This window comes from Oncorhynchus gorbuscha, linkage group LG15 (assembly GCF_021184085.1).
Source record: "Oncorhynchus gorbuscha isolate QuinsamMale2020 ecotype Even-year linkage group LG15, OgorEven_v1.0, whole genome shotgun sequence".
In the NCBI taxonomy this organism is placed as follows: domain Eukaryota; kingdom Metazoa; phylum Chordata; class Actinopteri; order Salmoniformes; family Salmonidae; genus Oncorhynchus; species Oncorhynchus gorbuscha.
The window spans coordinates 28471281-28489368 of NC_060187.1; the positions used below are offsets into that span (position 1 = coordinate 28471281).

The 18088-nt window shown below is 48.5% G+C and overlaps 1 pseudogene; it reads right to left on the reverse strand.

Moving 5' to 3' along the window:
* Window positions 1–18088, reverse strand: part of LOC123996858 — a 151321-nt pseudogene that overhangs the window by 113451 nt on the left and 19782 nt on the right.

Here is an 18088-nt window from a genome sequence, read left to right on the forward strand (position 1 = left end):
TGTGAGTGTGTAGAGTCCTGTGAGTGTGTAGAGTCCTGTGAGTGTGTAGAGTCCTGTGAGTGTGTAGAGTCCTGTGAGTGTGTAGAGTCCTGTGTAGAAGTGTGTAGAGTCCTGTGAGTGTGTAGAGTCCTGTGAGTGTGTAGAGTCCTGTGAGTGTGTAGAGTCCTGTGAGTGTGTAGAGTCCTGTGAGTGTGTAGAGTCCTGTGAGTGTGTAGAGTCCTGTGAGTGTGTAGAGTCCTGTGAGTGTGTAGAGTCCTGTGAGTGTGTAGAGTCCTGTGAGTGTGTAGAGTCCTGTGAGTGTGTAGAGTCCTGTGAGTGTGTAGAGTCCTGTGAGTGTGTAGAGTCCTGTGAGTGTGTAGAGTCCTGTGAGTGTGTAGAGTCCTGTGAGTGTGTAGAGTCCTGTGAGTGTGTAGAGTCCTGTGAGTGTGTAGAGTCCTGTGAGAGTCCTGTGAGTGTGTAGAGTGTAGAGTCCTGTGAGTGTGTAGAGTCCTGTGAGTGTGTAGAGTCCTGTGAGTGTGTAGAGTCCTGTGAGTGTGTAGAGTCCTGTGAGTGTGTAGAGTCCTGTGAGTGTGTAGAGTCCTGTGAGTGTGTAGTAGAGTCCTGTGTAGAGTCCTGTGAATGTGTAGAGTCCTGTGAATGTGTAGAGTCCTGTGAGTGTGTAGAGTCCTGTGAGTGTGTAGAGTCCTGTGAGTGTGTAGAGTCCTGTGAGTGTGTAGAGTCCTGTGAGTGTGTAGAGTCCTGTGAGTGTGTAGAGTCCTGTGAGTGTGTAGAGTCCTGTGAGTCCTGTGAGTGTGTACAGTCCTGTGAGTGTGTAGAGTCCTGTGAGTGTGTAGAGTCCTGTGAGTGTGTAGAGTCCTGTGAGTGTGTAGAGTCCTGTGAGTGTGTAGAGTCCTGTGAGTGTGTAGAGTCCTGTGAGTGTGTAGAGTCCTGTGAGTGTGTAGAGTCCTGTGAGTGTGTAGAGTCCTGTGAGTGTGAGTCCTGTGAGTGTGTAGAGTCCTGTGAGTGTGTAGAGTCCTGTGAGTGTGTAGAGTCCTGTGAGTGTGTAGAGTCCTGTGAGTGTGTAGAGTCCTGTGAGTGTGTAGAGTCCTGTGAGTGTGTAGAGTCCTGTGAGTGTGTAGAGGCTTGTGAGTGTGTAGAGTCCTGTGAGTGTGTAGAGTCCTGTGAGTGTGCATAGAGACGGTGCAAAAAAATACAAATAAATACAAGTGTCAGCTCAGATAGTCGTGTAGACATGTCGCCATTCTGTTAGGATGAATGGAATTGACTTCCTTCAAACTGCACACAGAGACATAAAAATGGTATCTATGAGTTCATCTGACTCTGGGTAAGTATCCCAAAATACCAAAGTATCTCTTGAAGACATGTGGATATTACACACTGGGACAAGGATGGAGGAGGTTGAAAATGACAGTGAATATACCTGCCAGCTGATCTGAGCATTCTCTGAGAACGTGTCCTGGAACGCGGCCTTGTGAGTGTTGACCTGATTAAAGACCTTACTCACGTCGGCCTCGGACAGTGAGATCCCCTCGTCCTCTGGTTTGATGGGGGCCCTCACTCACGGTATGGTGTTGTTATTGTCGAAGTGTGCATAAAATGTGTTGAGTGTATCGTTGTAGAGAGGCATCGTTGGTGTGGGTGAGATTATGTGTGTGACATATGGTACGTTTCGATATGTGCAAATTCGGTGCGGAGAGCAACTGTTGCTATGGAGATGAGTTACTGGTGCGGTCAAACAACCACATGAACAGTCTGGGGGAGACCACTACACACACACTTTAGTTCATCAGTCTAACCTCATCTTATGGTGTGCAGGAGACCTGGGTTTGAGGTCGTTGATTACATAGGCACACAGGTATACATAAACACATCACAAAATAATTGCCATTAAATTATTTTGGGGTCCCTCCCTCCCTCCTCTCCCCCCCTCTCCCTCCCTCTCTCCCCCTCTCCCTCACCCTCTCTCCCTCTCACCCTCTCTCCCTCCCTCCCTCCCTCTCAGAGAGGTCATTTAGAGGTCTGAACATTAGAGATACGGTAAATGTTTCCACAGTAGAGAGCTAGGAACAGAACGAGAGAGGCAGCAGATATGAGGCAGCAGCCTGCAGTCATAGTGATGTTGGCAGCCATGGGATCCCCCATTTAGGCTTAATGGTCCTCAGCTGTCCCACTGTCACTGTTTTATTATCACCCGGAGTGTGTGTCCACTGTAACAGCTTTATCACCCTCTCTGGCAGCCTGCGATTGTAACAGCATACTAACTACCAGCCCAGCGGGGGGAAGAGGGGAACGGAGGGGGTAGACAGCGCTCATTTATTAGGCCTGAAAACACTACTGAAACAAAGATAGGGTGGGGGGAGAAAGTGAGAGAGACGGGGGGTGGGGACAGAGAGGTGAAGATAGAGATGGAGGATGAAGAAGGAGACGTTAAGTGTATAATAGGTTTCTGAGTCAGGCCTCTATATGGGGTAGCAGACTGGATCTGAAACCTCAAAATACATGGAGATCATAGAGCAGTGCAGGCCTGTGACACACACAGATTTCCACATCCCCCAAGAGCAGGGGTAAGCTACCATGTTCCTGGAGAGTCACAGGGTATAAAGGAGGTTGCTTTAACTGACCTGGAAGACTTCACCTGGTCTTTCAGGTGGGTTAAGGCAACACCCTGTGACTGTCCAGGAACAGGGTTGCCTACCCCTGAACCCCTAACACTGTTTCTACAGGGTTCACAGCAGACAGACTGGCTCTGGGTGGACAGCAGTTGGAACAAATACAATTGCATTTGTCTTTCATTGACCTCAGATGTGTGTTGTGTGTGGGGGATGTGTAAGTGGGAACACAAGAATGTGTGTTTACCTCCATAATGTGTTGTGTCAGTGACAGAGTGCCCGCTTTGGGACTCACACCTACTGTTTAGTGAATCACTGTGTGACTGATGGGCTGGGTCTGGGGGTGAGGACACATGGGTACAGATCATTTCAGAGCCATCTGTCTGGCTCTGAGAGAGATGGGCACACACACTGGCATCACCTCTGCCCCGACACCTGTACCCATACACCTGTTACCTACAGCTCAACACCTGCCTTTGCACCTGAAGATGAACGATCAAATGACAGCACAGTAACACTTAACACAGGTAAGCATGAAGGCCTTATGAAGCATTATGAAGCCGTTATGAAGCATGATTACCTTTCCTCCTGGAGTCTCTCCTGACGCTGGGCCTGACAGCTGGCTGTAGCTCAGCCTCTGTTGACATCATCAGGCTCCGCTCCGCCGGCCCAACGGCCGGTTCGATCCGGTTCTGCTCCGGTCTGGCTACGAGGGTCCACTTCACAACGTCAGCGTCGATTGCGTGCGTGTTTGTGAGGGCGCCGTGTGTGTGTGTGGGCCCACAGGCTCATGGGAGAAGAAGGGGCTCTAGCCCTGACACAACATCCCACACACACTTACAGAGAGCTGGGGAAAAAAGAGAGAGATAAGCAAGGAGAGACAGGGAGAGAAAGGGAGAGAGAGATAAGCAAGGAGAGAGGGAGAGAAAGGGAGAGAAAGGCAGAGAGAGAGAGAGAGAGAGAAGCAAGGAGAGAGGGAGAGAAAGGGAGAGAGAGAGAGAGATAAGCAAGGAGAGAGGGAGAGAAAGGTAGAGAGAGAGAGAGAAGCAAGGAGAGAGGGAGAGAAAGGGAGAGAGAGAGATAAGCAAGGAGAGAGGGAGAGAAGGGGAGAGAGAGAGATAAGCAAGGAGAGAGGGAGAGAAGGGGAGAGAGAGAGAGAGAGAGATAAGCAAGGAGAGAGGGAGAGAAAGGGAGAGAGAGAGAGATAAGCAAGGAGAGAGGGAGAGAGGGAGAGAGAGAGAGATAAGCAAGGAGAGAGGGAGAGAAGGGGAGAGAGAGAGATAAGCAAGGAGAGAGGGAGAGAAAGGGAGAGAGAGAGAAGCAAGGAGAGAGGGAGAGAAAGGGAGAGAGAGAGAAGCAAGGAGAGAGGGAGAGAAAGGGAGAGAGAGAGATAAGCAAGGAGAGAGGGAGAGAAAGGGAGAGAGAGAGAGATAAGCAAGGAGAGAGGGAGAGAAAGGTAGAGAGAGAGAGAGAAGCAAGGAGAGAGGGAGAGAAAGGGAGAGAGAGAGAGAGAAGCAAGGAGAGAGGGAGAGAAAGGGAGAGAGAGAGAGAAGCAAGGAGAGAGGGAGAGAAAGAGAGAGAGAGATAAGCAAGGAGAGAGGGAGAGAAAGGGAGAGAGAGAGAGAGAAGCAAGGAGAGAGGGAGAGAAAGGTAGAGAGAGAGAGAAGCAAGGAGAGAGGGAGAGAAAGGGAGAGAGAGAGATAAGCAAGGAGAGAGGGAGAGAAGGGGAGAGAGAGAGATAAGCAAGGAGAGAGGGAGAGAAGGAGAGAGAGAGAGAGAGAGAGAGAGAGAGAGAGAGAGAGAGAGAGATAAGCAAGGAGAGAGGGAGAGAAAGAGAGAGAGAGATAAGCAAGGAGAGAGGGAGAGAAGGAGAGAGAGAGAGAGATAAGCAAGGAGAGAGGGAGAGAGAGAGAGAGAAGAGAGAGAGATAAGCAAGGGGAGTGGGAGAGAAAGGGAGAGAGAGAGAGAGATAAGCAAGAGAGAGGGAGAGAGAGAAAGGGAGAGAGAGAGAGAGATAAGCAAGGAGAGAGGGAGAGAAGGGAGAGATAAGAGAGATAAGCAAGGAGAGAGGGAGAGAAAGGTAGGAGAGAGAAGCAAGGAGAGAGGGAGAGAAAGGGAGAGAGAGATAAGCAAGGAGAGAGGGAGAGAAAGGGAGAGAGAAAGAGAAGAGGAGAGAGGGAGAGAAAGGGAGAGAGAGAGAGAAGCAAGGAGAGAGGAGAGAAAGGGAGAGAGAGAGATAAGGAGAGAGGGAGAGAAAGGAGAGAGAGAGAGAAGCAAGGAGAGAGGGAGAGAAAGGTAGAGAGAGAGAGAGAAGCAAGGAGAGAGGGAGAGAAAGGGAGAGAGAGAGATAAGCAAGGAGAGAGGGAGAGAAGGGGAGAGAGAGAGATAAGCAAGGAGAGAGGGAGAGAAGGGGAGAGAGAGAGAGAGAGAGATAAGCAAGGAGAGAGGGAGAGAAAGGAGAGAGAGAGAGATAAGCAAGGAGAGAGGGAGAGAAGGGGAGAGAGAGAGAGAGATAAGCAAGGAGAGAGGGAGAGAGAGAGAGAGAAAGAGAGAGAGAGAAGCAAGGGGAGTGGGAGAGAAAGGGAGAGAGAGAGAGATAAGCAAGGAGAGAGGGAGAGAGAGAGAAGGGAGAGAGAGAGAGAGATAAGCAGATAAGCAAGGAGAGAGGGAGAGAAGGGGAGAGAGAGAGATAAGCAAGGAGAGAGGGAGAGAGAGAGAGATAAGCAAGGAGAGAGGGAGAGAAATGGAGAGAGAGAGAGAGAGATAAGCAAGGAGAGAGGGAGAGAAAGGGAGAGAGAGATAGAGAGAGAGATAAGCAAGGAGAGAGGGAGAGAAAGGGAGAGAGAGAGAGAGGTAAGCAAGGAGAGAGGGAGAGAAAGGGAGAGAGAGAGAGATAAGCAAGGAGAGTGGGAGAGAAAGAGAGAGAGAAAGAGAGAGAGATAAGCAAGGGGAGTGGGAGAGAAAGGGAGAGAGAGAGAGAGATAAGCAAGGAGAGAGGGAGAGAAAGGGAGAAAGAGAGAGAGATAAGCAAGGAGAGTGGGAGAGAAAGGGAGAGAGAGAGAGATAAGCAAGGAGAGTGGGAGAGAAAGAGAGAGAGATAAGCAAGGAGAGGGAGAGAAAGGGAGAGAGAGAGATAAGCAAGGAGAGAGGGAGAGAAAGGGAGAGAGAGAGATAAGCAAGGAGAGTGGGAGAGAGAGAGAGAGATAAGCAAGGAGAGAGGGAGAGAAAGGGAGAGAGAGAGAGATAAGCAAGGAGAGAGAGAGAGAAAGGGAGAGAGAGAGATAAGCAAGGAGAGAGGGAGAGAAAGGGAGAGAGAGATAAGCAAGGAGAAGAGAAGGGAGAGAGAGAGAGATAAGCAAGGAGAGAGGGAGAGAAAGGAGAGAGAGAGAGATAAGCAAGGAGAGAGGGAGAGAAAGGGAGAGAGGAGATAAGCAAGGAGAGAGGGAGAGAAAGGGAGAGAGAAAGAGAGAGATAGTTAGTGCATGTATTATTTTGCAGCAGTACATCAATACAGAAGCTCTCCCAGTAACACTATGGAGGAGACAGGGGTGATATTAGACATCCTTCCCTCCTCCCTGCTCCCTCCTTCTTAACAGTCTGTCCTCAACCCTCATGCCCTAATGCCCCCATGTACTCTTTGTCTATCTGTCTCCTGTCAGTTGATAATTGTCCATAATGGGGAACACAGGAAACCCATAGCATTCCTACCGACAGACCATTCCTACCGACAGACCATTCCTACCGACAGACCATTCCTACCGACAGACCATTCCTACCGACAGACCATTCCTACCAACAGAACACAAACAGAAGCAGGCACATGCACACGCACAAACGCAAGCCAGAAACCGCTGACAATATTCTTTATCTGAGTGAAACATGCTGGAGATGTACTGTACTGTATGAGTCACTCCAATTACTGCTATTATGATCTCTCTGCCTCTGCAGAATGAAGGGAGAGAGAGGGAGGAGAAAGGACACTAATGCAACCTCCAGCATATTCCCTCATCTTTCTTTCTTACTCTCCCTTTTCTCTCTACTAACTGAAAATAGCTTCAGCTAGATATCCTTTATTTCGAACAGACTTTCCTTAATTTCTACAGACTTTCCTTAATTTCTAGCAGACTGTTCTTCATTTCCAGCAGACTGTCCTTCATTTCTAGCAGACTGTTCTTCATTTCTAGCAGACTGTCCTTCATTTCTCGCAGACTGTCCTTATTTCTCGCAGACTGTCCTTATTTCTAGCAGACTGTCCTTGTTTCTAGCAAACTGTCCTTATTTCTAGCTCTATCCTTGTTTCTAGCAGACTGTCCTTCATTTCTAGCAGACTGTCCTTCATTTCTAGCAGACTGTCCTTCATTTCTAGCAGACTGTCCTTCATTTCTAGCAGACTGTCCTTCATTTCTAGCAGACGGTCCTTATTTCTAGCAGACGGTCCTTATTTCTAGCAGACTGTCCTTAATATCTAGCAGACTGTCCTTATTTCTCACAGACTGTCATTGTTTCTCGCAGACTGTCCTTGTTTCTAGAAGACTTCTAGAAGATCTGTCTGGTAATATTAACATATGTTTGTAAGTGTTGAAACCACCCTTCTCCTTGGATGAAAGGCAGTGTGTTTATGAGTGTGCGCATGCCTGCGGTGCTGTTGTGTGCGTGTGTGTGTGTGTGTGTGTGTGTGTGTGTGTGTGTGTGTGTGTGTGTGTGTGTGTGTGTGTGTGTGTGTGTGTGTGTGTGTGTGTGTGTGTGTGTGTGTGTGTGTGTGTGTGTGTGTGTGTGTGTGTGTGTGTGTGTGTGTGTGGGGGGGGGGGGCATCTGGTGGATTTCACTGGGGAAAGACAGATATTTCTAATCTAGGCTAAGATACCCTGAGGGAGAAACCACAGATTTCAGAGAGAGGAAGAAGATATTCAGCATGTTGTCCGATGACGGTGGCTCAGAATTAACATATCGCACAATTAAGAAGCATAACAACAAAAACATCAACACTTACAACAAAACAACCACCATTAACAACAATCCTGAATACTGCAATGTTCGCTGATTTGGACCAGTCTGTTTTAGTTTGAATGTAAACCATGAAGGAGAAAGGACCATAAGTTGGTCCCTGGTATAAAAAGGTTGAGAACTCTGTTCTACTGTATGAATCAGCTGTCCTTGTTATCCTGGTTTGAGCTGAGAGAGGGAGACATGAACATGGCTTAGTGTGTCTGCAGAACGAGAGGAGAGCAGGACGGGGAGAGGAGGACAGGGGGAGGAAACAAGAAGTGAATTGGATGCCAGTAAGTGGGGCGCAGCCAACAGTTGTGTGTCTGTGTCTGTGTCTGTGTGTGTGTGTCTGTGTGTGTGTCTGTGTCTGTGTCTGTGTCTGTGTCTGTGTCTGTGTCTGTGTGTGTGTGTGTGTGTGTGTGTGTGTGTGTGTGTGTGTGTGTGTGTGTGTGTGTGTGTGTGTGTGTGTGTGTGTGTGTGTGTGTGTGTGTGTGTGTGTGCATAAACCGGGGCCTGTCAAGAGGAGCTTAATGCCCAAAAATCATCTGTTTCTACAGGCACACAGAGAGATGGAGGAGGGAAGATAGAGGGGCAAACCATGCACGGTCTATTCTCTTTCTGTTCCTGGTCAATGTAAATGTCCCCTCTTTCACTCTCTCTCAGGTTAATTGTGTTCTGTCCATCGGGCTCAGGGCGAAATTAGCATATACACTCAACCAGCCACTCAGCTCTCTACGAATAATAAACTACCTTTCTCTCATTATTCTCCTCTCTCTCCCCTTTCCATCCCCTCTCTCTGTGTTCATAATTCCTCTTTCTCTCTCTCTCTGTGTGTTCATAATTCCTCTTTCTCTCTGTGTGTTCATAATTCCTCTTTCTCTATGTGTTCATAATTCCTCTTCCTCTCTCTCTCTGTGTGTTCATAATTCCTCTTTCTCCCTCTCTGTGTTCATAATTCCTCTTTCTCTCTCTCTGTGTGTTCATAATTCCTCTTTCTCTCTCTCTGTGTGTTCATAATTCCTCTTTCTCTCTCTCTCTGTGTTCATAATTACTCTTTCTCTCTCTGTGTGTTCATAATTCCGCTTTCTCTCTCTGTGTGTTCATAATTCCTCTTTCTCTCTCTGTGTGTTCATAATTCCTCTTTCTTTCTCTCTCCCTCTCTCTGAGTGTTCATAATCTCACCCTCTCCCCACCCCTCTTGCTCTCTCCCTCCCCCCTTGCTGGGAGTTTTTTGGAGTTTGAGTGCTTGGTGTGGAGAGCTCTGTCCTAACTTAAATGTCTGTAAATGTAAATGTTTCTATGGTGGAGGGTTAATGCACTGTTTGTTTTAGCTTGTATCTACCACTACGGAGAAGAGCGCTTTGGAGTAAACGAAAGGAGAAGTGGCAAGACACCACCCCCGCCAGCCAAATCTAGGAGACAGCAGAGATCGAGATACTTGTCAGAGAGAGAAGGCAGCTGAGGAAGCAGTGGAAGAAGGCCTCTGATGCAGAGAGAGAAGGTCTCATGCTACTCCAAGCAGACATTAAATGTCGGCTGGCAACCTTGCGAAGAGCGGAAAACTTAAGGAAACTTCGTAGGAAGAAGGTACACTCAAGAACACGGTTCTATAAAAAACCCTTTAAGTTTGTCAAAGATCTCTTCGCAAAGGAAAAGTGCGGAATCCTAAAAACTCCAAAGCCTGAACTGGAAGAACATCTGGAAAATGTCCACCAGGACATGAAAAGGCATGAGCAGATGGTCATCCCACATGACATCCCACCTATTCAACCACCAAAATTCAATCTGGACACTGACCCTCCAAAATGGAGGGAAGTAGAGAACGTTGTCCAAAGAGCAAGAGCGGCCTCTGCTCCTGGGCCTAATGGAGTACCATACAAGCTCTACATGAACGCCCCGGATGTTCTACGCTTTCTTTGGAGGCTCATGAGGATAGTGTGGCAGAAAGAAATAATACCAAAGGCATGGCGAAGGGCTGGTGGTGTGCTAATCCCGAAAGAGAAGGATGCGACAGACATCAGTCAATTCCGACCAATCTCCCTTCTCAACGTCGAAGGGAAGATCTTTTTCAGTATAATAGCACAGAGGCTGTCCACTTATCTGGAAAGGAACAAGTACATTGATACATCTGTACAGAAAGCAGGCATTCCTGGTTTCTCTGGTTGCCTGGAACATACTAGTATGATTTGGCACCAGATCCAAACAGCTAAGAAGGACAAGAGAGACCTCTATGTCATCTTCCTCGACCTGGCCAATGCCTTTGGCTCAGTTCCCCATGAACTCCTCTGGGAATCCTTCAACATTTTCCACGTACCAGAACCCATCACTACACTGGTAAAGGCCTATTTCCAAGACCTGCAATTGTGTTTCACAACACCTGACTTCACAACAACATGGCAGGGCTTGGAAGTAGGCATAATGGCAGGCTGTACAATTTCTCCTCTGGCCTTCACTATGGCCATGGAAGTCATCATCAGGGCATCGAGATGGGTGGTCGGCGGTGAGAGAACTAAGGAAGGGCTCCGTCTCCCACCTATCCGAGCATACATGGATGACATGACTACACTGACCACCACTGCAGCATGCACCAGGCGACTACTTGCAAAACTGCAGGATAACATCAAGTGGGCCCGGATGAAAATCAAGCCAAGCAAATCTCGAAGCATCTCCATAGTCAAGGGACAGCTTAAAGATGTGAGGTTCTGATTTGCAGATGACCCGATACCAACGGTATCTGAGCAACCCATCAAGAGCCTGGGTAGATGGTACAACGAAAGCCTCCGGGATAAAGATCAAGTGCAGCAAGTAAGGCAGGACACCGCCGACGGTCTTGAGAACATCAACAAGACCCTACTGCCTGGGAGGCTCAAGCTTTGGTGCCTACAGTTTGGACTTCTCCCCCGGGTAATGTGGCCACTCACCGTCTATGAGGTCCCAATAACAACAGTGGAGAAGATGGAGCGAACCATTACCTCATACGTGAAGAAATGGCTGGGTGTCCCACGATGCCTGAGTAACATCGGCCTCTATGGCAAAGTGGTCCTTGAACTACCTCTTACAAGTCTAACGGAGGAGTACAAGTGCTCTAAAGTAAGACTTCAGATGACATTGAAGGACTCCAAAGACCAGACCATTAGCAAGGCTGCACCTCTCCTACAAACTGGACGGAAATGGACATCATCCAAGGCTGTGCAGCAAGCAACATCAGCCCTGAGACACCAAGACATTGTGGGGAATATCCAGCATGGAAGAGGAGGCTTTGGCCTGGCAGCAAGCAAACCAACGTTCCATAAGGCAACGACATCTGAACGCAGGAAGCTGGTGGTCGAGGAGGTGCGCAGACAGGAGGAGACTGCAAGAAGTGCAAAGGCTGTCTCTCTTGCTAAACAAGGGCAATGGACGCGGTGGGAAGGCCTGGAGAGGAGAAAGATCAACTGGAGTGAGCTTTGGCAAATGGAGGCAAGCAACATCAACTTCATCATAAGAGCTGTTTATGATGTGCTTCCAACACCAAAAAATCTACATCAATGGTATGGCGAGGACTCGACCTGCCCCCTCTGCCCAGCTCCAGCGACTCTCAGGCATATAATGACAGGTTGCAAGACCAGCCTCTCACAAGGCCGCTACACCTGGAGGCACAATCAGGTCCTCAAGAGCCTGGCTGCAGCACTTGAGACCAAGAGGAGTGCAACCAATTCAATACCTCCATAAACAAGCAATCCCGTCAAAACAACAACATTCATCCGGGAGGGACAGAAAAGGCCCAAGTATCCTCCTACAAAGCCAGAAACTGGACACCTAGCCATGGCCCGGGACTGGAAGATGCTTGTCGATATTGGCCAGCAACTCATTTTCCACCCGAGATTGCTTCTACCAACCTTAGGCCAGACATGGTACTCTGGTCCCCTTCACGAAAGGCTGTGTACATCATAGAGCTCACAGTCCCGTGGGAAAATTCTGTTGAAGAGGCCTACGAGCGCAAGAAACTGCGTTACACAGAGTTGGCAGCAGACGCAACTCAGCGTGACTGGAATGCAAAGGTCTGGCCAGTTGAAGTGGGATGCAGAGGATTCGTGGCGTCTTCCATCATCAAGTTGCTGAAAGAGCTTGGAATCCATGGACAGGCTCTGCGGCAGACCGTCAGAGCAGTTTCTCAAGCAGCTGAAAGAGGCAGCCAGTGGATCTGGATCAAACGGAAGGACCCTTGCTGGGCTATAACTTCATGACCCCCCACCCCCACCTGAGAACCCAATTCAGATCCCTCCAACTTGAGGAGGTCATATGAGGTATGCGGTCAGCTGTATGGCTGGCTCAGGGAAGAGGACGCCCCTGCCTTGCATAGTCCCGTGGGACATCTTAATTGGGCATGGGACACAAGCTAAGGCTTGATTACCCTTTAGCTGGCCACCTTTGATGAGGGTGTTTAGTGATTAAAGGCCGAAACACCCACTGATTTGAAGGCACACTACTGAGGATGTGTCCCAAAATTGACATCTTACCCCAGTCTAAGAAATAAACCTCCCATGCCACTCTGTCAACATCACAGCAAATCTCATGTGAGTGTATTCCATCTATTGGCACAATGGACAGTTAACATTTCGTCCCGTGTTTTATGATTCTGTAAATGTAAATGTTTCTATGGTGGAGGGTTAATGCACTGTTTGTTTTAGCGGTACCCACTGGGAGGAAGAGGACAGAGTTTTAGTTTCCTGGGGGATTGGAATGTGTGGTGTGCGTGATGGCTTCGCAGCCTAGCGCGGAGGAGACGCTGTCGTTGCGGCATGGATTCAGGTGTGTTCCTGAGAATGGAGTTAAGGTGGAGGAGTTCCTGCCTGCTGTCGGTGACCAGGTAGGATGCTGTCGGTGACCAGGTAGGATGCTGTCGGTGACCAGGTAGGATGCTGTCGGTGACCAGGTAGGATGCTGTCAGTGACCAGGTAGGATGCTGTCGGTGACCAGGTAGGATGCTGTCGGTGACCAGGTAGGATGCTGTCGGTGACCAGGTAGGATGCTGTCGGTGAACAGGTAGGATGCTGTCGGTGAACAGGTAGGATGCTGTCGGTGACCAGGTAGGATGCTGTCGGTGACCAGGTAGGATGCTGTCGGTGAACAGGTAGGATGCTGTCGGTGACCAGGTAGGATGCTGTCGGTGAACAGGTAGGATGCTGTCGGTGACCAGGTAGGAGCTGAATTTCTACATTCCGCTTCCAGAATGAATAAAGCTGTAGCTGTGTTCATGAAACTAGTCAATTTAGTGGGTAGAGGCTCATTGCTAGTGGAATAGTTTGAAGGGGTGTCTTGGTGCCAGTTTATTCTCTTTCTACCCCCTCGACCAGGGTGGTAGTTGCAAATGTCCCTCCGTTTACTATGGATGATCAAATCAGGAAAGAGCTGAGTTGTTTTGGTAAGTTTGCTAGTGGGTTTTGTGTACAGTTTGCTAGTGGGTTTTGTGTACAGTTTGCTAGTGGGTTTTGTGTACAGTTTGCAGGTTTTCAGGCAGATGCCGTCAAGCATGTTGTTTTGTTCCGGAGGAAAGTGTTCATGTTTCTGAAATAACAATGAGCAACAGCTAAATGTGCATTTTAAAGTGAGGCATGGGGAGGGGCTCTACACGGGGTTTGCCATCACAGATAGTCTACGGTGCTTTGAGTGTGGGGATTTGGGGCATAAGAGCTTTGCGTGCCCACATAAAGGCCATAGACAAGGTGAGGGTACAAGCGCCAGTGAGGGACCCTCACGGTCGTAACTGGCCGTGACCGGGAGGTCCGTGGGGCGACGCACAATTGGCCTAGCGTCGTCCGGGCTAGGGAAGGTTTTGCTGGTAGGGAAATCCTTGTCTCATCGCGCACCAGCGACTCCTGTGGCGGGCCGGGTGCTGTGCGCGCTAACCAAGGTTGCCAGGTGCACGGTGTTTCCTCTGACACATTGGTGCGGCTGGCTTCCGGGTTGGATGCTCGCTGTGTTAAAGAAGCAGTGCGGCTTGGTTGGGTTGTGTATCGGAGGACGCATGACTTTCAACCTTTGTCTCTCCCGAGCCGTACGGGAGTTGTAGCGATGAGACAAGATACTAAAACTATTGGATACCACGAAATTGGGGAGAAAAGGGGGTAAAATTAAACAACAAAAAAACACCAAAAAAGTATACGGTGAGGGAACTGTCAGGTTCCTGAATGAGACGAAGGGGAACACAGTTCATCTTGAGGCTTTTTTTGCGATCCGGTAAAGTTTGTAAGATCAGTAAAACACGCTTCAGTAAAACACGTGGGTTACAACAGTGGGTACAGGTCTACCTTCAGACACTGTTTAGATGAATAGTTTCTTTCTGGCACGGAGGCTTTTTGAGCTTTGCTATTGGTCTCTTTCTCTGATGGCTTTTCTCCCACTTCTTATGGAGACTCTTCGGGTCGGCTCGCTCAATATAAAAATGGCACCAGAGATGCGGGAAAGAGGATTGTGTTGGGTGAATATGTAAAACAAAAAAAAGTACAGGTGTTGTTTCTGCAGGAGACGCATAGTGATTTGGTGAATGAAGTCAATTGAGGGCTCTGGTGGAAAGGGGCAGATGTGCTAAGCCATGGGACAAATGTTAGTGCAGAGGTGGCAGTCTTTTTGTACCTAGTCTGTCTATAAAAATGTACTCCGCAAAGGAGGTGTGTAGGGGTAGACTGCTTGTAGTAAAAGCAGGGTTTTGTCTTTATAAATGTGTATGCGCCTAACACAGGGAGAGAGAGGGTACTTCTATTTGGGTGTCTTAGAGAGGAACTCTCACAGGTAGTGCCTGATGAGATGCTGCTGGTCGGCGGGGACTGGAACTGCATAATTCATTTCATGAAAGACAGAAATGGGGAGGAGCCTCATTCAGGCTCAGTGGGTGTGTTAAGGGACATCATTAATCAGTTTGACCTAGTGGATGTTTGGGTAGGGTGAGTGCAGCCCGGCTTGATCAATTCTACATGTCCAGGAATCAGAGCAATAGGTTGTTCGGCGCAACCATTCTCCCGGTCTGTTTTTCGCATCATCACAACCATGGTTCGGCTGTCTATTTCACCAGGGCCTCGGCAGGCATCCTTTTGGAAGTTTAATGTAAAGCTCTTACAAGATGCCACTTTTTGCTCAGGTTTCCAGGGGAAGGTGGGGGCAGTGAAGAGAGGAGTATGAGTCTCTGAGTCAATGGTGGGATGTGGGAAAAGTACAAAACCGGCTTTACTGTCAACAGTATACAGCTCTCTCATCCTCAGAGGCTAGGAAAGTATTGGGGGAAGTTGAGCGTAGTATCAGTGAAGTGGAGGTAGAGCTGGTGGGGCAAGGCAATGTAGGCCTCCAGGCTAATTTGGCTGAATTACGTAGGGACCTGGGCAGTCTTTCCAGGTTAAAGCAAAGGGAGCACTTGTAAGAGCTAGGTTCTCCATGCTCAAGGAGATGGATGCTCCCAGCTCCTTCTTCTTTGGTTTGGAAAGACAGAGCAGTGAAGCCAATGGTATGCATTGTCTACGTCTGTCTGATGGGCTGGTGACCTCTGTGGTGGGGGAGATGTGGAAGTGGACTAGGGCAGAATGTGTGACCCTATGGCTCAGGTTTTGTTTGCAGAACTCCCTAAGCTCTCTCTGGCACAGGGATTAAATGGACATTCTCCTGTTGTCCCATGAACTGGCAAAGGCAGTAACCCAGATGTCCCCCAGCCGGCACCGGGTGTCGATGGACTCCCAGTGGAGTTCTATAAAAAAAGTCTGGGGAAAATTGGACTGGATTTCTTTTGCGTGTTGTGTGAGTGTGTCGGGGTACACACACACACACACACACACACACACACACACACACACACACACACACACACACACACACACACACACACACACACACACACACACACACACACACACACACACACACACACACACACACACACACACACACACACACACACACACACACACGCACACACGCACAACCATAATCTGACCCTAGCAGCAAAGCACAGAAAAATGTCACAGTGATGCGAATAACTCCAAGTTATTGTACCTACCAGCTACTACACCTCTCCTGAGAACACCAGAAACCACATGACTGTAGAATACTACCACACAACCGCTACACTGCTGTACCCAGCCCAGAGGGGGGAAAAGAGAGAGACAGACACCACACAGCCTAGGGAGAAAGGAGGAGAGGAGAATGTCTGGGACTGTTAATTGGGGACTCATTTGGCCTACCAGGTATCCAATCCAGGTCGTCTGTGTGTCTCCAGACTGTGTTAGCCCACTGACCTAAAGTCTGTGTTGGATCTGAGAGCTGATGTCGGTCTTCCAACATGCTAGTGGCAAAGCAGCAAGCGTCACATTCACATTGTCAGCATCAATTTGTATTTGTATTTATTAAGGATCCCCATTAGCTGCTGCCAATCATTATTACGAAGACATAAATATCCTGCCTCATAAGGTATCTTATTCTTGATCCAAGATGGTGTAGCAGTCAGACGTGTGTTTTTGTCTTGTCCCATCCCGTGTATATACCGCTTTTCTTCATATATATTTTAATCTCACTTTCCTTCTACGGACTGAGTATACTCTCCTGCAACCCGCCTCACCCAATGTGGTACGGATCTGCTATTGTTATACTTTAGAACCAGAACCCCCATCAGAAGCTAGTCAGCTAACCTGCTACCATCTAGTAGTCAGTTAGCCACTGCTAGCGGTCCTCACCGTTAACTCGGACATCAGCCAGCCTCAACCCGATCAATTCCTTCCAGTCTGTACAGCGCGATATCAACCCAGAGCATATTGGACTGCTTTTCTCTACCACATCTCCGGATTCCTACCGCAAGCTCTGGACCTTTACACCGGATCATCTGCCCATCTGCTATCCCCGGCCCGCTAGTTGTCTGAATCACGTAGCATAGCAGCAATTACGGAATTGGCTCCCTGACTCATCTAGTGCTACTCATTGGACCCTATGATCACTCAGCTACACATGCCTCTCCCTAATGTCAATATGCCTTGTCTATTGCTGTTTTGGTTAGTGATTATTGTCTTATTTCACTGTAGAGCCCCTAGCTCTGCCCAATATGCCTTAGATAGCCCTTCTGTTCCACCCCCCACACATGCGGTGACCTCACCTGGCATAACTGGTGCCTCTAGAGACAAAACCTCTCTCATCGTCACTCAATGCCTAGGTTTACCTCCACTGTACTCACACCCTACCATACCCTTGTCTGTACATTATGCCTTGAATCTATTCTTCCGCGCTCAGAAAATCTGCTCCTTTTACTCTCTGTTCCAAACGCACTAGACGAGCAGTTCTTACAGAATTTAGCCAAACCTTATCCTACTCCTCCTCTGTTCCTCTGGTGATGTAGAGGTTAACCAGGCCCTGCAGCCCCCAGAACCACTCCCATTCCCCAGGCGCTCTCATTTGTTTACTTCTGTAAACATAAAAGCCATGGTTTCATGCATGTTAACATTAGAAGCCTCCTCTCCAAGTTGGTTTTAATCACTGCTTTAGCAGCCCTGATGTCATAGCCGTGTCTGAATCATGGCTTAGGAAGAACACCAAAAATTCCATCCCTAACTTTAACAGAGTTGCAATCTACTGCAGAGATAGCCTGCAGAGTTCTGTCATACTATCCAGGTCTGTGCCCAAACAATTCGAACTTCTACTTTTAAAAATCCACTTTTCCAGAAACAAGTCTCTCACCTTTGTCGCTTGTTATAGACCCCCTTCAGTCCCCAGCTGTGTCCTGGACACCATATGTGAATTGATTGCCCCCCATCTATCTTCAGAGTTCGTGCTGCTAGGTGACCTAAACTGGGACATGCTTAACACCCCGGCCGTCCTACAATCTAAGCTAGATGCCCTCAATCTCACACAAATCAACAAGGAACCTACCAGGTACAACCCTAAATCCGTAACCATGGGCATGGCCCTCTTAGATATCATCCTGATCAACTTGACCTCCAAATACACCTCTGTTGTCTTGAACCAGGATCTCAGCGATCACTGCCTCATTGCCTGCCTGCGTAATGTGTCCGTGGTCAAACAACCACCGCCTCATCACTGTCAAACACTCCTAAAACACTTCAGCAAGTAAGGCTTTCCGGGTATCCTGGAAAGATAATGACCTCTTCCCGTCAGTAGAGGATGCCTGATTGCTCTTTAAAAGTGCTTTCCTCGCCATCTTAAATAAGCATGTCCCATTCAAAAAATGTAGAACTAAGAACAGATATAGCCCTTGGTTCACCCCAGACTTGTCTGCCCTTGACCAGCACAAAAACATCCTGTGGCGTTCTGCATTAGCATTGAATAGAGCTTCAACTTTTCAGGGAAGTCAGGAACTAATATACACAGTCAGTTTGGAAAGGTAAGGCTAGCTTTTTCAAACAGAAATGTGCATCCTGTAGCACTAATTCCAAAACGTTTTGGGACACTGTAAAGTCCATGGAGAAAAAGATCCCCCCCCCACTTCTCCTTCACCCAAATCCAGACAGCTGATGTTCTGAAAG